Source organism: Bicyclus anynana, chromosome 27, assembly GCF_947172395.1.
Source record: "Bicyclus anynana chromosome 27, ilBicAnyn1.1, whole genome shotgun sequence".
NCBI classification, from domain to species: Eukaryota; Metazoa; Arthropoda; class Insecta; order Lepidoptera; family Nymphalidae; genus Bicyclus; species Bicyclus anynana.
This window is the reverse complement of record NC_069109.1, coordinates 3906933-3931575: the sequence shown is the minus strand read 5'-3', so window position 1 is coordinate 3931575 and position 24643 is coordinate 3906933. Positions and strand designations below refer to the sequence as shown.

Genomic DNA, 24643 nt, shown 5'->3' with positions numbered 1-24643 from the left:
ATTTTTTTTTCGTCTTTTTTGAAATAAATATATTTAAACAATACACATCACTATCTAGCCCCAAAGTAAGCATACAGAGTAGCTTGTGTTATGGGTGCTAAGATAGTTGATATTATAATATTAATATACATTTATATCGTCGTCGTCATCAACCCATATTCGGCTCACTGCTGAGCTCAAGTCTCCTCTCAGAATGAGAGGGATTAGGCCTTAGTCCACCACGCTGGCCCAATGCGGATTGGCAGACTTCACACACGCAAAGAATTAAGAAAATTCTTTGGTATGCAGGTTTCCTCACGATGTTTTCCTTCACCGTTTGAGACACGTGATATTTAATTTCTTAAAATGCACACAACTGAAAAGTTGGAGGTGCATGCCCCGGACCGGATTCGAACCCACACCCTCCGGAATCGGAGGCAGAGGTCATATCCACTGGGCTATCACGGCTCTTACATTTACATTTATATATTACATATAAATACTTATATAATGTATAAATACACACAGACACTGGAAAATATCCATGCTCAGCACACAAATATTTTTCAGTTGTGGGAATCGAACCCACGGCCCTGGATGCTGAAGGCAGGGTCACTAGACTGCCAAAATAATTACCATTCCTTTTGGCTTCGCCGTAGTCGGGCAAAAAATCAAATTAATTAAATACAACAAACCAGAACATTAAAAACACAAGGTTATCATTTAGTTTTACCCGCGTGGTTCCCGTTCCCGTAGGAATACGGGGATAAAATATAGCCTATAGCTTTCCTTGATAAATGGGTTATCTTACACTGAAAGAATTTTTCAAATCGGACCAGTAGTTTCTGAGATTAGCGCGTTTAATTAAACAAACAAACTCTTCAACTTTATAATATTGGTAGAGATTAATAATATGGACTATAAGACAGCGAGTCACACTTACCATTGTATGAAGTGTTTAGTTGAATTTTTAATAGCTTTTATCGCGGCGACCGAATCAAGAAATTCCGTAACGAAAATAAACCTAACACCAAAGCCGTGCATCAAGTTAACACATTTCGACGTTATCAACTGGACAAGTGGTGTGTAAAACTTATTAAACCAGAGTTCGATTTTAAACGCAGACATTTTTTATTTATTTATTCTTTTCTAAAGAAGAAGAAGAAGAAGAAGAAAATACTGCATAAATAAAATAAATAAATAATTATAATTGCATAAGTTGATAAAAAATGCTTAGTTCATCCCAATTCTAGTGATGTAAAGCTAAGAGCTTGGCGACCGAAGACCAGAATAGGGATGATGACAGTTTTTTAAATTGTATATAAATTAAGAGTATACTAATAGTAAAGCAATTTTGTAAAAGTAACAGGGTATCTGCGATCATTACTTTCGGAGCTACAGGGATTTAAAGAGTCAGATTTGCGGCGCTGCCGCGGATCCCTGAAAAACGCTCCATACAAAATGGCACGATTTAGTGACGTCGTTGGCTCGCTGATCGTTAGGTTTGTATGGACGTTCAAACAAAATTACTAATATCTTTGTTATTTGTGCGTTTATGTTTATAGTTCGCATATTGAACAATGTCACATTTAATGTAAGGAAGCTAAAACTGTATGAATTTTTATCTAATTACGATAAAAAAAATTTAATAGATTTTGAAATTTTATAATCTTATTTATTTTGCAAATATCCAGACAATATTTGATTTTTATGTATAAATTAGTTAACATTGACCTTATTTACCCGAATGTATCATAAAAATCAATATATTCAAACCTAGTCATCATCCCCATTCTTATGATATCCCGGATATATACATTATACATATATTCTATAATACTAATATTATAAACGCGAAAGTTTGTATGGATGTATGGATGTGTGTTTCGATGTTTGTTACTCTTTAACGCCGCTGCTACTGAAACGATTTGGCTGAAATTTGGAATGGAAATAGTTATGGGAATACTTTGGATTAACACATGGCTACTTTTTATTCCGAAAAAATCCGATCATATGAATGTTTGTTACTTTTTCACGCCTCGACTACTGAACCGAATTAGCTGAAATTTGGTATTGAGATATATTGTAGCCTGGATTAACACATAGGCTACTTTTTATCCCGAAAAAATCCATTGTTTCCCGAGATTCGCGAAAACTGATGATATTGATGATATGAATGTTTGATACTCTTTCACGCCTCGACTACTGAACCGAATTAGCTGAAATTTGGTATTGAGATATATTATAGCCTGGATTAACACATAGGCTACTTTTTATCCCGGAAAAATCCATGGCTCCCGAGGAATTTGTAAAAACAAAATTCGCGGGCGTCCGCTAGTGTGTTATAAAAGTAGATACATACAGCCGAACCTAGAACCTCCTGCTTTTTGAAAGTCGGTTAAAAATAGTAATTAGTTTTTAAACTTCAAGTATTATTATCAACGCAACGTTGTTATCAACGCAACGTTGTATTTTGAATTGACTCATAGGTCACAATGATAAGTATTTAAAGGAAAAACTGGCTATTTTTTTAAACAAACCATCGATAACGCTAGTTAATCGACAATAGGGATGATGACAGCTTTTTTTAATTGTGTATTAATTAAGAGTATGCTAATAGTAAAGCAATTTTGTAAAAGGATTATTTTGTAGCTCCTAAAGTAATTATCGCAGATACCCTGTGTATCTGCGATCATTACTTTAGGAGCTACAGGGGTTTAAAGGGTCAGATTTGCAGCGCTGCCGCGGATCCCTGAAAAACGCCCCATAACAAAATGGCACGAAGTAATGACGTCGTAGGCAATGTAATGATCGTTAGATTTGTATGTGCGTACCAACAAAATTACTAATATCTTTGTTATTTGTGCGTTTATGTTTATAGTTAATGTATTAAAAATGCCACATTTAATGTAAAGAAGCTAAAACTGTATGAATTTTCATCTAAATACGATAAAAAATTTTGAATTTTTATAATCTCATTTATTTTGCAAATGTCCAGACAGTCTTTGCTTTTTATGTATAAATCAGTTAACATTGACCTTATTTACCCGAACGTATCATAAAAATCAATATATTCAAACCTAGTCATCAACTCCATACTAATAATGTCTAGAAAATGGTATTTTTTATATCTATAGTAATTTTATAAATGCTGTCTGTCTGTCTGTTACCTTTTCACGGCTAAACCGATTAAGAGGAATTTTGGTATTATGATAAATGAGACCTTGGAGCAGGACATAGGCTACTTTTTATCCCTAAAATAAAAAGAGAAAGGGGTGACATTAGGGTTAAAAGTTTGTATGGAAAGTCCATTTTAAGCCGATTTCAAAAAATTACGAAACGTAATGTTATTTAAGAATTTTTAAAATTCAACCCCTAAAGTGATGAAGAGGTAAGTTTACATCGCGGGCGTTCGCTAGTTTGCCATATCTATACTAATATTATAAAGCTGAAGAGTTTGTTTGTTTGTTTGATTGAACGCGCTAATCTCAGGAACTACTGGTCTTGTGAAAAACTCTTGTTTTTGTGTTAGATAGCCCATTTATCAAGGAAGGCTATATGCTATATTTTATCCCTGTATTCCTACGGGAACGGGAACCACGTGGCATCTACTAGTCTTTTAAATACGACCAATATTACAATTAGATTACACCAAAGATTGTATTAGGGGTGGGTTCGACAATAGCCCAACGGGGTGGAGAACGAACCACCCCGTTGGGCTATTGTCGTAACGTAATCTAGGGTAAGTCCAGGATAGATGCCCCAGTGGGATAGATGACTTGATTTTTATTTCACTATGTTAGGAGCATTGTAAAAGTTAAATTTTACTGTAAGTAACGAGTCCTCCCCCTGCAAACCTTAGTGTCGGGAGGAATTTCGACCTGAGTGCATGCGCTTCGTCTCTGTGAGTAAAAATGTTCCGCGGTGAGACGACAAAAGGCGCCAAAATAAGATTCGTAAGTACTTTCAACAGTGTATTTTTACTCTCGCTTATAATTTGATTTTTTTTTCTATTTGTCTGCTTGCATTGAAGATTAGCCTATGTAAACTGATAGATTTTATAGTAATTGAAACTCAACTTTTATTTTTATTGATAAGGGCATCTATCCCCTACAAAAAGTATAGTTGCCCCGTTTTTTATTAGGATAGATGCCCCTAAGGGCAACTATCCCCAACTGTTTATTATAAGTGTTGTGTTATTGCAGAAGAGCAAAATGCCTCGTAAATATAAAAGGAAACAGGGTGTTGTCCCTTGTACTGTAACCTAGACCGAAGACAGTATGCTAGCAGCGTTTAAAGAGATGAAAAAGGGAGAGAAAGGCGTAAATCAGATTTCTAAAATATAAGGAATACCATCTAAAATATTAAGACGAAGATTTGCCATTAACAGCAATTCTTATTTTCAAAGTTACTGTTGTTTTAAATTTGAATTACTTTTACTTTGTATTGTATTGCATCATATCATTGTAGTTACTGTCTGGCATAATTATTACTGAAAAAAATTATATATATCCAGCATTTATTTTTATTTGTTTTATGAAAACATACTGTAATAACAAAAAACGACTCGTGGCTCTTACATTCAAACTAGGAGAAGCTGGATTTCCGCTGGACCGAACAGCAATACGTCAGTTAGCATACCAGTTTGCTAAAAAGCTACAGCTAAAGCATAACTTTGACAAAGATGGCCAAGAAATGAAAATGAAAGTTATATAAAACACCATAAAGACTGATTATAATAATATAGTTGTTTGATTTCAGAACAAACCAATTACAATGTTCAATCTAAGTCGCCAAACCCCTACTAAGGGCACCTATCCTCAGAATTTTTTTCATGATAAGTCTTCTATCCGCCACAGTAGGCGTCTATCCCATTTTTTAGAGGTCCAAAAAATTACAATTTACACAAAATCTACACAGTCTATATCAGAAAGATTCAGATAATATAGAACATTAAGAAATATATTTAATATCTCCCAAAGAACGCAATGCTCTAAGATTATAAAATTCGGAGTTATTTAGCATTTTCATTAAACATAAACACACAAATAACAAAGATATTAGTAATTTTGTTTGTACGCACATACAAATCTAACGATCATTACATTGCCTACGACGTCATTAGTTCGTGCCATTTTGTATGGTTTATAGTTATACCTACAAAGTGTGGTTAACCTACTCTTAATTGATTTGTTTTGGTTCGTCACATTAATGAATCGATTATTTACGCAATCGAGGGTAACGGTAATTGACTATACGAGTCGTTATCAAACCATATACGGCTCACTGAGCTCGAGTCTCCTCTCAGAATGAGAGGGGTTAGGCCAATAGTCCACCACGCTGGCCCAATGCGTATTGGCAGACTTCACACACGCAATCAAGAAATTCTGAGGTATGCAGGTTTCCTCACGATGTTTTCCTTCACCGTTTGAGACACGTGATATTTAATTTCTTAAAATGCACACAACTGAAAAGTTGGAGGTGCATGTCCCGGACCGGATTCGAAACCACACCCTCCGGCATCGGAGGCAGAGGTCATATCCACTGGGCTATCACGAGTCTTAGTCGAGTAATCTCTGGATCTACTGAACCGACTTTGATAATTCTCTTACGTGGATTTGAGTGGATTTTCATCCTCCTCCTAACAAGTTAGCCCGCTTCCATTTTAGAAAGCATCATCACTTACCATCAGGCGAGATTGTAGTCAAGGGCTAACTTGTACAGAATAAAAAGAAAATTGGGATTGAGGTAGGGTAGGGTTAGGACTTCACGCGGACGAAATCGCGGCCGTTCGCTAGTTTAATATAAAATATATTTCATTCATTAAACAGGTTGGTGAAGGTCGTCTTAAAGGATTCTCTATTAATTCAATAAATCGCACAAGAGTTTTTTTAACGGACGTTAATAAAATGTTTTTAACAAAAAAGTGTGTGTCAGCTCCGACGCACGAATTATAACGTTGAAAGGTGCGCAGAATAGGTTTCGCACAAAAAAGCATATCGCTGTCAATCGTTCATCGAATTTTACCGCCAAAAATATATTCTTAAGGAGTAAACTCCAAAAAGTCAATCGACTTTCTAATAAACTAAAAAACGGAAAATAACATCGTATGTGCTAAATTCTGATCACTTTGAAGGCGGTGCCAGTGGCGGTGGTGTTAGTGTCGTATAAATTAAAGCCGTTTGTGAAAGAACCACGGGAAAGTTCTGTCTGTAAACCCTATAACTTTATGATTTAAACGGCTTTAATTAATACACCACTAGTTTGGCACCGCCTTCAAAGTTATCAGTAAGTATTTGTGATTTAGAAGGCGGTTGTTTTTTTTTTGTTAAAAACATTTTATTTATTCTGTTTTTAGTATATCCTAGCTTAAGTAACGAAAGCGTCACGGTACCTACGGGCAATTTCGTTATTTTCATTTCAACACAAAATTACTGAACCGATTTTCATGAAAATTAAATGGGAGCAATCTGGAAGTATACTCGTTCAAACAAAAAAAAAAGTTTCAAAATTGGCTAAGAAATGACCAAGTTGGTTGAGGAATACGAAAAAAATAGTCATGTGACTTAAATCCAACTTTTGTAATCATCATCATCATTATCAACCCATATTCGGCTCACTGCTGAGCTCGAGTCTCCTCTCAGAATGAGAGGGGTTAGGCCAATAGTCCACCACGCTGGCCCAATGCGGATTGGCAGACTTCACACACGCAGAGAATTATGAAAATTCTCTGGTGTGCAGGTTTCCTCACGATGTTTTCCTTCACCGTTTGAGACACGTGATATTTAATTTCTTAAAATGCACACAACTGAGAAGTTGGAGGTGCATGCCCCGGGCCGGATTCGAACCTACACCCTACGGAATCAGAGGCAGTGTTTATATCCACTTTTGTAATAGTGCGTGCTAAAAGCGTGTATTTTAGTTTTTTATACAATTTAAATTTATTTAACGTGCGTTAAAAAAACTCTTGTGCGAATGAGGCCTGCGTACATACACGTCAGTTGTCTCGCACGTTGCTATATTTAGCAGATGCGCTAACGCCGGTTAGGTATTAAAAATTACAAGCCTAGAAACAAGTTTTCAAGTAAACAAGAACTTGCAGTTCTTGGATTTGCAAATTTATCTTTTGATAACCATAAAAAATAGAAGGAAATCATCATCAATACATAATAACCTAAAAAACTATGCGGTTAGATATCCCCAATCGGAATGCAGTTTTTAAACAAACTAGCTTAACCCTGCAGTTTCACCCACGTAGTTCTCGTTCCCGTATACGGGTATTTATCCCTGGTAGTGTCCGAATGCTTGAAGACGGCCTCCGTGGCGCAGTGGTATGCGCGGTGGATTTACAAAGCGGAGGTCCTGGGTTCGATCCCCAGCTGGGCAGAATAAGATTTTCTTAATTGGTCCAGGTCTGGCTGGTGGGAGGCTTCGGCCGTGGCGTACCACCCTACCGGCAAAGACGTACCGCCAGGCGATTTAGCGTTCCAGTACGATGTCTGTCAAGATTGTAGTCAAGGGCTAACTTGTAAAGAATAAAAAAAAAAGACGAAGGTCTTCGATCAGTGCGTGTTGCCAGTGATGACATACGGATCCTATACTTGGTCGCTGACTATGGGCCTTATTAGAAGACTCAGTCACTCAGCGGGCGATGGAGAGCTATGCTTGGAGTTTCTCTGTTTTCGAATCAGGAATGAGGAGATCCGCAGACGAACCAAAGTCACCGACATAGCTCAGTTAGTCGCGAAGCTGAAGTGGCAATGGGCAGACCACATAGTTCGAAGAGCCGATGGACGTTTGGGTCCCAAGGTACTGGAATGGCGACTCCGCACCGGAAAGCAGTGTTGGTTGACCCTCACTAGGTGGATTGAGGATATCAAGCGGGTGCAGGGAGCCGCTGGATGCTGGCGGCTCGAGACCGTTGTGCTTGGTCCATGCAAGAGGCCTATGTCCAGCAGTGGACGTCCATCGGCTGATAAGGTAAGGTAATAAGTGTCCGACCGAAAGTTGAAGCCACGGACGAATATTCGGTTTAGGTTTCGGTCGGACTCTAATCCCTGGTTTACGGGGTTGAAATATAGCCCTTTGTTCATAAATACTGATACTATTAAACTGAAAGATTTGTTTGTTTGTATGTTTTGAATAGGCTCTGCAACTACTGAACTGATTTGGAAATTTCAACTGTTGGGAAGCTGCACTATCCCTTATCCTTATGCTATAGGGGATAAAATATAGCCTATACTATAGGCTATATTTTATCCCCTATAATAATATAGCCTATACTATAGGTTATATTTTATAATATAGCCTATTTTATATCCTATACTATAGGCTATATTTTGTTTTATAGCCTATACTATAGGCTATATTTTATCCCCACATTCCTACGGAATCGGGAACCACGCAGGTGAAACCTAACTAACCACGATACTAAGACTCAAACAAACTTTAATGTTTGTGAATCTGTCTGTTTACCTGGCTTAATCACTAGAAAGGCTTAGCCGATTTTAATGGGACTTTGAGTGGAAGATAGAGGAGGTTATTGAGCAACATATAGGCTACCTTTTAGCCCCACCATTCTCTGGATCTACTTAACCGTAGTCTACTTAATCCAAATTCTTTTACCAATATAAGCCACATTATTTGTAAATGTCATAGGTTATGTTTTAACCCCGCGGGTGAAACCACGAGAAGTCTATACTATAATATTATAAAGAGGAAAGATTTGATTGTTTGTTTGTTTTCATTGAATAAACTCCGAAACTACTAAACCGATTTGGAAATATCTTTCACTTTTGGGAAGCTACACTATCCCCGACTGCTATAGGCTATATTTCATACCCGTATTCCAACGAAAACAGGAACCACGCGGGTGAAACCACACGACGTCTTGTAACAGATAAATTCAGTCTAATTCCTCTTCCTTTTCCTGGTGTATTAAATTAATAAATTAACTTAATTATCAAAATATTGAGGAAATTTAGCCTGTTGAGGTAATATGTTAAGAAAATTGTGGATCATTCGCAGTATAGTATATATATTACAATGTATTACAGTTTTGACGTCAATACGCAGGAATATATAAAGCTGCTCACTCTGTGCTAGGGTTGCCAACTTACTATATTATACAGGGTGCTCGGGAATATTTTCCATAACTTCAAAGTGTTGACGAGTCCATTAATAGCAGCCGAACTGCATAACTAATATATTTTTAACTAAAAAATAAAAACTTCTTATGTTTTCATGCAAAGTAATTCAAATAATTCCGACTATCCATGTAACTCATGCCATAAGCTATCCTTGCATTTTAAAATACGTAAAACTTGGCCACAGGGATGATGACAGTTTTTTTAAATTGTATATAAATTAAGTGTATGCTAATAGTAAAGCAATTTTATAAAAGTAATAAGAAAATTGTGGGCCATTCGCAGTATGGTATATATATTACAATGTATTACAGTTTTGACGTCAATACGCGGGAATATATAAATAGCTGCTCATTTTGTGCTAGGGTTGCCAACTTACTATATTATACAGGGTGCTCGGGAGTATTTACCATAACTTCAAAATGTTGACGAGTATACTTATAGCAGCCGAACTGCATAACTAATATATTTTTAACTAAAAAATAAAAACTTTTTATGTTATCATACAAAGTAATTCAAATAATTTCGACTATACATGTAACATAATTAAAAGACATTGTAACTATAAAAAATATAAAACGAAAATGATAAGTTTTAGATAATTAATTTATTAATTAATTATCTAAATAAGTTTTATGATAAGTTTTAGATAATTAATTTATTAATTAATTATCTAAATAAGTTTTATGATAAGTTTTAGATAATTAATTTATTAATTAATTATCTAAAACTTATCATTAATAAATATGAGCAACATAAGTATTACCAATTATTGTATGAACAGCCTGTATATACAAATATCACTCAGATGTCAGTTTTATTCACTTCATACCCACCTTTTCTGTTTTTGTTTACATTTTGTTTCTAATTATTGCTATATTAAGTTAAACGTAGTGTTTTTATGTATTATGTGTAGTTTTAATTGTAAAATTATATTTCTCTTTTTAATTTTTAATTATTTTTAAGTTCTTAGTAGATTTAAGTTCTTTTTGACGGCCTCCGTGGCGCAGTGGTATGCGCGGTGGATATACAAGACGGAGGTCCTGGGTTCGATCCCCGGCTGGGCAGATTGAGATTTTCTTAATTTGTCCAGGTCTGGCTGGTGGGAGGCTTCGGCCGTGGCTAGTTACCACCCTACCGGCAAAGACGTACCGCCAAGCGATTTAGCGTTCCGGTACGATGCCGTGTAGAAACCGAAAGGGGTGTGGATTTTCATCCTTCTCCTAACAAGTTAGCCCGCTTCCATCTTAGACTGCATCATCACTTAGCATCAGGTGAGATTGTAGTCAAGGGCTAACTTGTAAAGAATAAAAAAAAAAAAAAAAAAAAAAAAAAAAAGATTTAATTACGGCATTGTCAACGGCGAAGAAAAACTTTAACAAGTTTATGTCTGCACCTTTGAATTTTTGTCATTGTAATTATTATATATAATTAAATGAATAAATAAAATAAAAACACACGCCTTAATGTATCCTTGCATTTTATAATACGTAAAACTTGGCTACGTCATAATTATAAAGATGCGTATAAGGAACACATCGCTCATTTGCAACAACATTGACATTTCTCAAAAACTACAGTTTTACAGGAGAGCATTTTCAATGTTTATAATTCGATTTACGGGAGAAAATCTTAATTTTTGTTGTTTTTATAGATTAAACATGACAATGTGATTATCATTGTATATAATAAAAGTATAAAACTTTAAGTTTCATATTTATTCAAAGTGATACGAAGGTTTTTGTGACACCAGGTATCACTAGTGTCATTATTGCAGATAAACAAGATATTTTTTTTTAATTATGTAGGCTTATGACGCTATACACGGTAAAATTTTCTTCTTTTGGAGTCGATAGTTAGTAATTATCACAAAAAATGCCGATATAGAAAGAAATATTTACTGACGTTTGGAATACAGAAAATCAAGAACATAGTAGTTTAAAGTATTAAATCTGTAAAATCAACAATTGGCTTACTTCTAACTATCGTTATTATTACAGGAATGGCACAAAGTAAAGAGACACAAGTTCCCAAGTCATAAACTCCTCTGTTGGCGTTCGACTTGTCCCAAACATAGCATTCTACCTTGTTAGTTTTTAAATCACAAATGGTAAAATTTAAAACATCTAACTTGCTTAAGCTTTTTATTCTCAACATAATTGTTTTTCTTTCAAATGGTTCTCGTGGTCATCTTTTCTATTTCGTTTAAACTCCTGGGTAAATGTTTTATAAAATTTAACATAATTCCCATAAGGCTGGTTCTGCTTCAACATAATTACTGTGAATATCACTTATTTTCTTACTTCCGTCTATGAAAACCCTTGTTGTATTGACTCTCGTTTAATGGGACTTTATTTTTGGTATGGCCTTTATATAATTTCGTATGCTGTCTCCCTTTATGACATCGTCCAGTTTTGGGTGCTTGTTATGTGTACCTCAGTTATCATCAGCGAATATATAATTGGCCAATAGCCTGAAGACAAACGTCTTCGAACAGTTTAGCTTTTTAATCACATTTCTCCGCCAACTAGCTTCATTTTGCTTATGTTTTCTTTCTATTTTAGCTTGGACTTGGAATATTTCGTGATGAAGTTGATGGAATTGCAATTAAATTCTGTAATAATAGGTTAAAAAACTACTTATTTAAATCACTTCAAGTATATAAAACACTAACCCTCACAATAAGTATCATCATGAGAGTCTATCTGATAATGAGCTGGACGACAAATCATCGTTATTCTCTTCGTTATCTGAAAATTACTAAAAATTGTGTTAATTTCAAGTTTTAGTTAAAGAATATTGTATCCTACAGTCCCATTACTACAGGCTACAAAACCGTTCCAGTAAGGAAATTGTAAATTACTGTGATGAATTACTATTACTATTGTGTATTAAGTACTTAAAACATAAATAAATACAGTGAAGAAGGTACTCACTGATTTCTGTACAACTTCTTCATTGGTTGTGTTTCTTTTATCGTGCAACGCTAGGATTTTTTTACCTCTCGAGTTTCTTGTAAACGACATTGTCTGTCTGAAAATTACATTTTTATTATTAACTAAAACGACGCATAACAATTTATTCTTAAAATTTAATTAAAAACTCACTGTTAAGTTTATACAATAACGGCTTAATAACAAACATATTTATGATTTCAATGAATGAAATGTTTTGCTTATTATCAAAAACGACATAATTACTGTTATTATTAGTTGTAATAATAATGTTTTCTGCACTAACGTCATAACACAAAATATGTATGTACAGATATTTTAAATATTTATCTGCATGAAAGGCATATTAGATATTGTGACGAAATGCTTTAAAACATTTATCAATAAAGTGTGTTGAACTTACCTGTAAGAACATTCTAATTCAAAAGATGTCTTCCTTCATGAGTACCGTGTAACCGGCCGCTATTTTGCCTCATTCACAACTGAACATGTGTCACTGTTGTCGCGAGCCGCGAGAGTTAAAGAGACAGCGCTATAACGACACTATAAAAAGAATTTGCGCTCCTTTTCTAATAAAAGACCTTAGGTAAATGATGTTTTTGCAGCAAATAGAAAATCGAATTTTCTACATAGCTGTATCAATAACTCAATTATCATAAATTTTGAGTTGTGTCTATCTTGTTGCAAATGAGCGACATTTTAAAATCTACACTAATATTATAAAATCGAAAGTTTTTGTGTGTGTAAGTATGTTTGTTCCTCTTTTACGCTGCTAAAGCGATTTCTCATCAGCTCATTTTGAGATGAGACTCGAGCTCAGCAGTGAGCCGTATATGGGTTGATAATGATGATGTTGACTAAAGCGATTTGGCTAAAATTTGGAATGGAAATAGATTTTGCTCTGATTTAACATATAGGCTACTTTTCATTCCGGAAAAATCCATGGTTCCATTGGATTTGTGAAAAACTGAATTCAACGCGGACGAAGTCGCGGGCGTCCGCTAGTAACTAATATTTTTTCAACTAAAAATAGAACCTTTTTATGTTTTCATACAAAGTGATTCAAATAATTCCGGAGGGTGTGGGTTCGAATCCGGTCCGGGACATGCACCTCAACTTTTCAGTTGTGTGCATTTAAAAAAAAAAATATCACGTGTCTCAAACGGTGAAGGAAATCATCGTGAGGAAACCTGCATACCGGAGAATTTTCTTAATTCTCTGCGTGTGTGAAGTCTGCCAATCCGCATTGGGCCAGCGTAACTAAGGCTTTACCGCTCTCATTCTGAGAGGAGACTTGTGCTTAACAGTGAGCCGAATATGGGTTGTCAATGACGAAGTATAGATATAGATCTAAGATATATAATATAGCCATGATTTTCCTTGATCAACTAAGCGTTTAAGACGCCATCTACGTAATACAATATAATGACAACCGATTACTATTCTTATTACTTATGGTGTTTTAATCAGAATTTATCCTGTTAAAGACATTGATTTTATGTCCCTTAATAGAAACTAACGTAAGTCCCGTAACCAATGATAATTTTATACTATAGATCGGTTACGTCCATACAAAATCACAGCAAACAGTGATCCGAATAATAAGCTACAACACTGAGCGCACAGATGCACAATGGGGATGATGACTAGGTTTGAATATATTGATTTTTATGATACATTCGGGTAAATAAATAAATTAATTAAACAAATAAAAAAACCGACTGCATAAAGTATAAAAAAACTGAAAATAAAAAAACAAGCTCAGTCCAGAAGTGTAGAAAGCAATTAGAAAACAGCCGTTTCAGTTAATGCAAAATATGACTGTAAGATTTCAAAATCTACTAAAAATATTTTATCGTAATTAGATGAAAATTTATACAGTTTTAGATTCCTTATATCAAATGTGACATTTTTTAATATATGAACTATAAACATAAACGCACAAATAACAAAGATATTAGTAATTTTGTTTTAACGCACATACAAATCTAACGCTCATTACATTACTACGTCATTAGTTCGTACCATTTTGTATGGGGCGTTGTTCAGGGATCCGCGACAGCGTCGCAAATCTGACCCTTTAAATCCCTGTAGCTCCGAAAGTAATGATCGCAGATACCCTGTTACTTTTACAAAATTGCTTTACTATTAGCATACTCTTAATTTATATACAATTTAAAAAACTGTCATCATCCCTATTATTAAAGCGCACGTATGTCATACGACGTTTTATAACACATTTGCGAGGAAACACACTTTCTGAAAATGGATGATATTTGCCTGTTTTCCATATTATAGTAGTATACATTTTGATACGCTTGAATTTTATACAAAAATTGTTGAGCACTTTTCTGACATAAAAACTCTTTGCCAAGATTTAAAAAGGTTTTATATTACTTTACGGTACATGTGCATTTTACTTTACATTACGGTACATGTTTATTATTATTATTATTTTTTTTTTTTTTATTCTTGACAAGTTAGCCCTTAACTACAATCTCACCTGATGGTAAGTGATGATGCAGTCTAAGATGGAAGCGGGCTAACTTGTTAGGAGGAGGATGAAAATCCACACCCCTTTCGGTTTTTACACGACATCGTACCGGAACGCTAAATCGCTTGGCGGTACGTCTTTGCCTGTAGGGTGGTAACTAGCCACGGCCGAAGCCTCCCACCAGCCAGACCTGAACCAATTAAGAAAATCTCAGTCTGCCCAGCTGGGGATCGAACCCAGGACCTCCGTTTTGTAAATCCACCGCGCACACCACTGCGCCACGGAGGCCGTCAAACTGTGTGCGTACAAACTGGTACCCACGAGACTCAAAACGCAAACGGGGTAGACCATTAAGAAGGTGGAGTGACGATATAGTCAGGGTTGCAGGTAAAACATGGCAACGCACAGCCAGAGACAGAATACAATGGCTACAATTGGAGGAGGCTTTCACTGCTTTATGCAGTCCTTACAAAATAGAATAAAAAAAAGAAAAATTAACATTACTAACATAATATAAAAGAAATTTGATAATATCAACTGACCCACTAACAATCTATAAAACTTGTAAACCTTAATTAATAATTTTCAAAAAAAAATCTGTAATTGTAAGGAAATAAAGCTATTTTTATTTTTATTTTATTTTTTATTTACATGTGCGTAATGATAATCATTATATTAAAATTAGTGAAATAAGCGATACTTTACGAGAAAATGTATTATAAAATATTTGACATGTTTGTAAAAATATAATATACTAGCGGACGCCCGCGACTTCGTCCGCGTAAAAATTTATGTAAACTTCTCTACCTCTACCTTACCCTGCTCGTAAACCTACCCAACCCTACCATACCCTACCTTACTCATACCCTACCGCTAACGCTAACCCTACCCTCCCCCCACCTTACCCCTACCCTAACCCTACCCGTAACCTATCCATACCCTATCCTACCCTACCCCTAATCTACCCCTACCCTACCCCTACCTTACGCCTACCCTACCGCTAACCCTAACCCTTCCCTACCCCTACCTTACCCCTACCCTAACCCTACCCGTATCCTACCCCTACCCTACCTTACCCTACCCTACCCCTATACTACTCCTCCCCTACCCTATACGTTCCATATCCTTCCCCTACCTCTACCTTGCCCCTACCCTACACTACCCCTACCTTATCCGTACCCTACCATACCCTACCCTACACTTTCCCTAAATTACCCCTACCGTAACTCTATCCTACCCCTTCCCTTCCCCTATCCTATCCCTACCCTCAGCAAAATTGGTCCAGCCTTTAGTGCGTGGTGCAATGACCAAAGGACTATAATTTCCCAAGCGACTTCTATGCTAATACTATATAGAGGTAAAGTTTGTGTGGTTGTCGGGGGTAATCTCTGGATCTACTGGACCGATTTGGAAAATTCTTTTACCAATAGAAAGCTACATTATTTGCTAGTGTCATAGGCTATGTTTGGTCCTCATATTCACACCGGAACGGGAACCACGTCATTAAAACCGCGGGGCGTCGTATAGCGGAATTTCTGCGACTTTCAGAAATTTTGTATTATCTCCGAAACTATATAACTAATTAACATACTGTAAAGGGCAAATCTTATCTCTATAATATCCTTGTAATTATTAAATAATTTATTTTGATAAGGATTTAAGTTTAGTTGTGTAAATAATGACGTAAACCTTAGTTTAAAATTTAAATAATTTATTAAAGTACTAAAGGTACTATATCTGCTAAAATATAAAAGATAGATATATGGTGTCGCGGACTTTTTTGTAGAACTTTTAAAGGTTCAAAAAGCCTCTATACGTTTATTTCAGTTATACGCAATGGTTGAGGCAGCGCATGCGAATAAGTAAGTTTTTCGATCCGACCTGTAAGAGAAAACCCGCGATAACTCAGTAGTTATATATAGAAATATAAAATATAGCCTATAGCACTCCCCGATAACGTAGCATTCTACTGGTGAAAGAATTTTTTAAATCGGACCAGTAGTTCCGAAGATTACCCCATTTCAAAGAATTGTTACAAACTTACAAACTTACAAACTTTACCTCTTTATAATATTAGTATAGAAGTATAGATAAAAACTGTCAATTAGTAACCAATTGTATAGACTAAGGATGGTGATAAGAAACCGCTGAGTCACATATGTCTGATACATAACAAGGCGATGACGCATTTCTTCAACGCACGGGATAAATACAACCTGTTTATTATGAGATGTATATACATCTAGCATAGTGAGACTTCGACCGTTCAGTTTTTCGAAAATCTCGCAAAAACCATGGCTTTTTTCGAGATAAACGGTAGCCTATGTGTTAATCCAGGGTATTTACTACCTTCGTTTTAAATTTTAGCAAAAACGGTTCAGTAGTAAACATCCATACAAAGTTTGGCGTTTATATAAGTAGGCATAAAAAAGGCAGGCTTAAAAAACGAGCAGACAAAAAATATAAAAACAAACCTATTTTTAGCCATCGATCGTAGATCGTTAGATGGGCCCCGAAGCGTAGCGGAATAGGGATGATGACACTTTTTAAATTGTATATAAATTAAGAGTATGCTAATAGTAAAGCAATTTTGTAAAAGGAACAAGGTATCTGCGATCATTACTTTCAGAGCTTTTAAAGGAGGATTTAAAAGGTCTGATTTGCGGCGCTGCCGCGGATCCCTGAAAAACGCCCCATACAAAATGGCACGAACTAATGACGTAGTAGGTAATGTAATGATTAGATTTGCCTGTGCGTTCAAACAAAAATACTAATATCTTTGTTATTTGTGCGTTTATATAGTTCACATATTAAAAAATGTCACATTTAATGTAAGGTAATGATTTTTAATAGATATTGAAATTTTATAATCTCATTTATTTTGCAAATATCCAGACATTCTTTGCTTTTTATGTATAAATTAGTTAACATTGACCCTATTTACCCGAATGTATCATAAAAATCAATATATTCATACCTAGTCATCATCCCCATTGTCATTAGTTTTGCAAATCATCATCATCATCATCATATCAGCCGATGGACGTCCACTGCAGGACATAGGCCTTTTGTAGGGACTTCCAAACATCACGATACTGAGCCACCTGCATCCAGCGAATCCCTGCGACTCGCTTGATGTCGTCAGTCCACCTGGTGGGGGGTCGGCCAACACTGCGCTTACTAGTGCAGTTCTGCAAATACTTACGCATGAAAAGTAACACCTTTCTCTACTAACTCGTGTTGCGGCTTGCGTTTTTACACTTCCAAAATTAACACGAAGGCATAATAAAGAGATTAAACAAGAAAAAACAGTAAAATATTTTTTTAGGTCCAAGTCCACTCACATGCGCCTGTTGCGTACTAAGATAAGATGTGTGCACGTCTTTGAGTAATGACATGACATTGAGCGTCCTTTAATAAGGAGGGGCCCATCTAATAATTTATATCGATGTTTTAACTACTAAAGCTTCCTTATTTGTATTGTATTTGTACATCTACAAGTATACTAATATTATGAAGAGAAAGATTTGTTTGTTTGTTTGCATTGAATAGGCTCTGAAACTACTGAACCGATTTGAAAACATTCTTTCGCTGTTGGGAAGCTACACTATCCTAGAGTGCTGTAGGCTATATTTTATCACCGTATTCCTACGGTAACGGGAACCACGCGGGTGAAACCGCGCGGCGTCTACTAGTCTATACGTACGTATATAAAAATAAATTGCTGTTAGTTAGTCTCGCTAAAACTCGAGAACGGCTGAACGGATTTATCTTATCTTGGTCTTGAAATGTGAAAATATAGTGAAGGTTTAAAGGTGAGAAAAATTAGAATAATTTTCGGGAAAACCATATAACAACCCTCTTCTATTTCCCATACAAATGTTTAAGACGTTCGCTGCGTTACGAGGTCAATTGACCTCGTAAGTAGAGTATCTTCAAGAGTTACGAGGTCATGACCTCGTACCACACCACATAAAGTTTTAGTATGAGGTCAAAAAACCTCGTAACGCACCAAAGTTAAGTACAGAAAAATCAGTGCTGCAGCGATCGTGTTAAGAGTCAAGGGGTAGGGGTAGGGTAGGGGTAGGGTAGGGATAGAGTAGGGATAGGGAAGAAGTGTATAGTCAAAAGTCAAAGCGAGGCTTGACCAGATCCGCTCGTATTTCTTACAAACCATATCAATATCAATACATAGTAAGTATAAAATTAAGTCACTTCAGATAGACATTCGCTTCGTCGTTATCAACCCATATACGGCTCACTGCTGAGCTCGAGTCTCCTCTCAGAATGAGAAGGGTTAGGCCAATAGTCCACCGCGCTGGCCCAATGCGGATTGGCAGACTTCACACTCGCAGAGAATTAAGAAATTCTGTGGTGGAAAGGTTTCCTCACGATGTTTTCCTCCACCGTTTGAGACACGTGATATTCAATTTCTTAAAATGCACACAACTAAAAAGTTGGAGGTGCATGCCCCGGACCGGATTCGAACCCACACCCTCCGGAATCGGAGGCAGAGGTCATATCCACTGGGCTATCACGACTCGACATTCGCTTAGATCTTATTAACTATTCAATTGCTGCAGACAAAAGTCTTTGTACAGTGCGTGTTGCCAGTGATGACCTACATATCCGAGACTTGGTCGCTAACTATGGGCATTATTAGAAGGCTCAAAGTCACTCAGCGGGCGATGGAGCGAGCTATGCTTAGAGTATCTATGTGTGATCGAATCAGAAATGAAAGGATCCGCAGACGAACCAAAGTCACTGACATAGCTCAGCGAGTCGCGAAGCTGAAGTGGCAATGGGCAGGCCACATAGTTCGAAAAGCCGATGGATGTAGTGGTACCTAGGTGCTAGAATGGCGACCCCCTACTAGGTGGACGGAGGATGTTAAGCAGGTTGCAGGGAGCCACTGGATGCTGGTAGCTCGAGACCGTTGTGTTTGGAGGTCCACGCAAGAGGCTTATATCCAGCAGTGGACATCCATTGGCTGATAATGATGATAATGACGTCAGTTTCCCTATTTGATAGGAAATTAGAAAAAAGATAAACCCAGAAAAGAAAAAAAATAAATAACATACAATTTCAAGTACTCTATCATATTGGCTACTTATCTCATAATTCCTCCAGGAATGTATGAGGGAAAAACCACATCTTAAATAGTGGAACTGCCCTGATAAGAAATAACCAACCATTTATTAATAAATAACCATTTAAGTTATGATGAAAATAAATAAATAAAAATAAAATCTTTATAATAATATACTTTGGGCCATTACCGGAGAATAAAATAATAATCACAAAAAGCTAATTTTTCGGGAAAAATAAAAAACCAAATTTTGGAGATTGTTGACAAACTTAGATAAAAGTGAGAAAGCTCAAATGAAAGCTAATTTTTATATATTTTGTTAAGCTTCATTGACAAAAGCCTAGAAATAATAATAAAGTCATAAATTAAAAAATGAAATGTTTCTAGAAAAAAAATCAAATACATCACTGTATTTCCTTAAGCCTCAATAGGTCAACGGTAAGAACAGTCGGACTCATCACCGAGGGGTGGTAGTTCGATCCCAGCCCCGTTGGTCTATTGTCGTACCCACTCCTAGCACAGTCTATCTCAACTAGTTGGAGGCGAATGGGAAAATTTAAAAAAAAAAAAATATATATATGCATATTGGAAATACAGTGGTGATGAGTCAATTACAATTTTATTTGCCGTACAGTCTAACCGGGATACAATATTTTACTCTGCACTTACCGTTTTTATCTGTAGATTAAACCCCTACAGAATAAAACGGTAAGTGCAAGTGATGATTAGTTACGAAACCAGAAAATTTTGAACGAGAATAAAATAGTAACTGTATAAAATAGTAATTTTATCATAGTCATTTTTTTTTTATTCTTTACAAGTTAGCCCTTGACTACAATCTCACCTGATGGTAAGTGATGATGCAGTCTAAGATGGAAGCGGGCTAACTTGTTAAGAGGAGGATGAAAATCCACACCCCTTTCGGTTTCTACACGGCATCATACCGGAACACTAAATCGCTTGGCGGTACGTCTTTGCCGATAGGGTGGTAACTAGCCACGGCCGAAGCCTCCCACCAGCCAGACCTGGACCAATTAAGAAAATCTCAATCTGGCCAGCCGGGGATCGAACCCAGGACCTCTGTCTTGTAAATCCACCGCGCATACCACTGCGCCACGGAGGCCGTCATTAGTCAAGGCTTAAATTTTGAGTACCGGATAACAATTGTATAGCTGTTTACCATACTAAGAATTAAGAATACATTATGATAATATTATATTAGCATTTTATTCTCAGACCTTTATACAAGTGACTATATCTGGGAGTACTATTGTAAAGTCCAGGACTTGTGACTACTGGATGTAGGGTTAAGGAATGTTACTTCGTTAATAATTGTGTATAAAAATACCTATAGATCCCAAATGAAATAATACTACAATTTCAGAATTAATAAAGAATTAAAAAATAAAATACAACTTATAAATTAACTTAGGAACATACTAAAATAATTAATTAGTAATAATCTTATTTTTTACTTTTTTCTAGCTAACAAAACTAACATTAAGTTTAAGACAATTTTGTAAGAATGTTGAAAAAGGATTAATAAAAAGGCTTTATTATTATTATATAACTAGCTTACGCCGCGCGGTTTCACCCGCGTGGTTCCTGTTCCCGTAGGAATACGGGGATAATATATAGCCTATAGCCTTCCTCGATAAATGGGCTATCTAACACTGAAAGAATTTTTCAAATCGGACCAGTATTTCCAGAGATTAGCGCATTCAATCAAACAAACAAACAAACTCTTCAGTTTTATAATATTGGTATAGATTGGTCAAGGTCGGACTGGTGGGAGGCTTTGGCGTGACTAGTTACGACCCTAATAGCAAAGAGGTACCACCAAGTAATTTAGCATTCTGATACAATGTCGTATGGAAACTGAAATTAGTGTGAATTTTCATCCTCTTCCTAACAAGTTAGCTCACTTCCAAAAATTGCATCATCACTTACCATCAGGTGAGATTGTAGTCAAGGGCTAACTTGTAAAGAATAAAAAAAAATAACCACCATTAGAGCAATGTGGTGGGTAAAACATCACGTGCTGGTCATCATAGGAAGGTTGCTAGTCACTCGGTTTTTTACATAATATATTTCGCAGAGTGTGTTAGTATATAGTATAAAGTCATATTACTAGAAAAATTTTGAATGTGCAAGTGGAAGGACATAAGAGAGGAAGGCCAAAGAAGAGATGGTTGGATTGTGTGAAAGAGGACATGTGTGTAAAAGGAGTGGATGATGAGTTGACGAGTAATACAGACGAATGGAAAAGATTGACATATTTTTCCGACCCCACTTAAGTGGGATAAGGGTAAGGAGATGATGATATTTCGGAGAGTGTGCACAGGAGCTATTTGAGCTTGTACCACCGTCACCTTTTTTACCATCGCACTGCAAGACACCGGGTAGGTTTCCATCCCTACGTCATTGACATTCCTAGAACTTGTATGAAGCGATTTGCTTCTTCGTTTCTTATACGCATGGCTAGGGTATAAAACTCTCTCTCGAAGTCAGTATTTTCCTCTATTGTATTTGACGGCCTCCGTGGTGCAGTGGTATGCGCGGTGGATTTACAAGACGGAGGTCCTGGCTCTCTTCCATCTTAAACTGCATCATCGCTTACCATCAGGTGAGATTGTAGTCAAGGGCTAACTTGTAAAGAATATAAAATTTCCTAATTCTTACAACTTGTGCATCTTTAAGATGAGAGTGAATAGGCATCTTCTAGCAAGCATGTATCACCTTCGGCCACATCTACACTTACCATCAGGGGAGATTGTGGTCAAGTGCAAGCTTATTCCTTATAAAAAAAAAAACACTATACTGTGTATTCCTCTCTCATTAGACTGCTATACCATGTAGTAGTAATAAAGGTTTTATAGAAGAGATATATATAAGAAATTAAATATCACGTGTCTCAAACGGTGAAGGAAAACATCGTGAGGAAACCTGCATACCAGAGAATTTTCTTAATTCTCTGCGTGTGTGAAGTCTGCCAATCCGCATTGGGCCAGCGTGGTGGACAATTGGCCTAACCCCTCTCATTCTGAGAGGAGACTCAAGCTCAGCAGTGAGCCGAATATGGGTTGATAATGAAGAAGAGATATGTCACTAGCACGAACAATAACAGCTAATTGACTTATTTTCATTGAGTTACATAGAGCAACGAAAGTTACATAAATAATTAATGATGCCCCAGTAAATATTGGTTCCATGGCAGATTGTAAGTTCAGGCAGTGTTACCAACTCTCCAAAATATTTATCCCTAAAGTTTGTGTCAAAAACCCCTAAAATCGCCTTAATTATTGAGTTGTCCCCCTAAAAATATAAATTCATAATAATTTAGAAATAATACGCTGTGATATGTCTCAAAAGTCTATATTTAATACAGACAAAATACTACGTCTTTATCTGAAGATTCAGATTTTTTTAAATCATACATGTTGACAATGAATTAATTTAACAATTTTTTATATTCGATGAAAGTGTGGTTGCAGAAAAACGTACTAAATATCGTTATAAGTCACTAGGTCAAGAAAGAAATATTAAAATTATCATGAATTTAAAAATCCCTAAAAATACCCCTAAAAATTTCAGACCCCTAAATTAAACTCCCATTTCACTTATTTGCCCCCTAAATCTGGGGGGAAAACCCCTAAGTTGGGAACCCTGAGTTCAGGAACTTTATTAACTGTATACTTATCGATACACAAATGTATAATGGTATTAAATACAAAATTGTGCGTTAAATCCGTAGGCACGTAACATATCTATGGTATAAAAAATCATCGTTGCTGATGACGATGAATAAGTATGTAAATTGTTTATTTTACTAACAATAATAACATGAGCGCTAAAATTAACCACGAACTTAATAAGTAACAATATACTTGAGATAAGGAAAAATTTGCGTATAAATTAACTTCTAAAACACGTACCTTAAGTATTTTCTTGGCACAAACAAAATTGAAAACCCAGTTCCAAATTCAAAAAGTTTTGCGCACAGACGAACTTTCACTGCACTCCTGTAAATCACAGCGTATCACAATCACTTTACAGTAGAGTTTTTTGTTGGATAACTTGTTTTTATTTGCAATAGTTCAATCGAAGGCTATGACGTTATGCGCACGAGTCTACATAATGTAAATGTACCTACTACCTTGCTCTGCTGTGATAAAAAAAACAACGGAATGCGAAATGACATTCTCAATCCGCCACTTTGTGACATTGACAGAAGGTTTTTAAAGTTGAGTTGACGTTTAAAAAGATACATTTACACGACACGATTATTATGCGATGTTCGTTCGATACTTATGCTTTTTTTGGAGTTTACTCCTTATAAATCGATTTTTCATATAAAGCCCCTGGTATGGAAAAAATATGGTAAGTTAAATTCGATGAACGAATGACAGCGTTACTTTTATGTGTGCAATTCTATACTGCGCACCTTTCACCGTGCGCTGTCGCGAACAGCGTAATCATGCGAGCGGGCGCGCACGTCGTGGCCTGCTGCTCCTTGGTTGCGCATCTTTTACTTTTCAGGCGTCAGTATTGAGACGTCCGTAGTGTATGCTGTGGGGCAACATACACTATTTAGACACTCTCACTCTTCGATCAGAAAGGGTAAACTCCATTCGTGCGTCGGAGCTGACACACACTTTTTTATTATCACAAGTTAGCCCTTGACTACAATCTTTGCCGGTAGGGTAGTAACTAGCCACGGCTGAAGCCTTCCACCAGCCAGACCTAGACCAATTAACAAAACCTCAATCAGCCCAGCCGAGGATCGAATCCAGGACCTAATGTTAATAGTATGGTTGTTACTTAAGATCCTATAGTTTCCTGCATACGTTTGTGTTTTTCAAGTTGGTAGTATTTTATTTTTTAATCATATATTATATTAATAGCATATCTACTGTTTAAACAATATAAATCATTCCGTCCCCACTCCAAAAGGTTTCTGATTTCAAATAATATCAAAAAA

At 36.2% G+C, this 24643-nt stretch overlaps 1 protein-coding gene across 1 annotated transcript in view; it reads right to left on the bottom strand.

The window, feature by feature from the left end:
* The window catches only part of LOC128199673 (uncharacterized), a 40587-nt gene extending 16724 nt beyond the window's left edge, over positions 1–23863 (bottom strand). The window contains exon 1 of the mRNA XM_052890178.1: positions 23598–23863. The gene's annotated coding sequence lies outside the window, so the exon portion shown is untranslated. The remainder of the gene's footprint in view (positions 1–23597) is intronic.
* Positions 23864–24643: the final 780 nt, after the last annotated feature.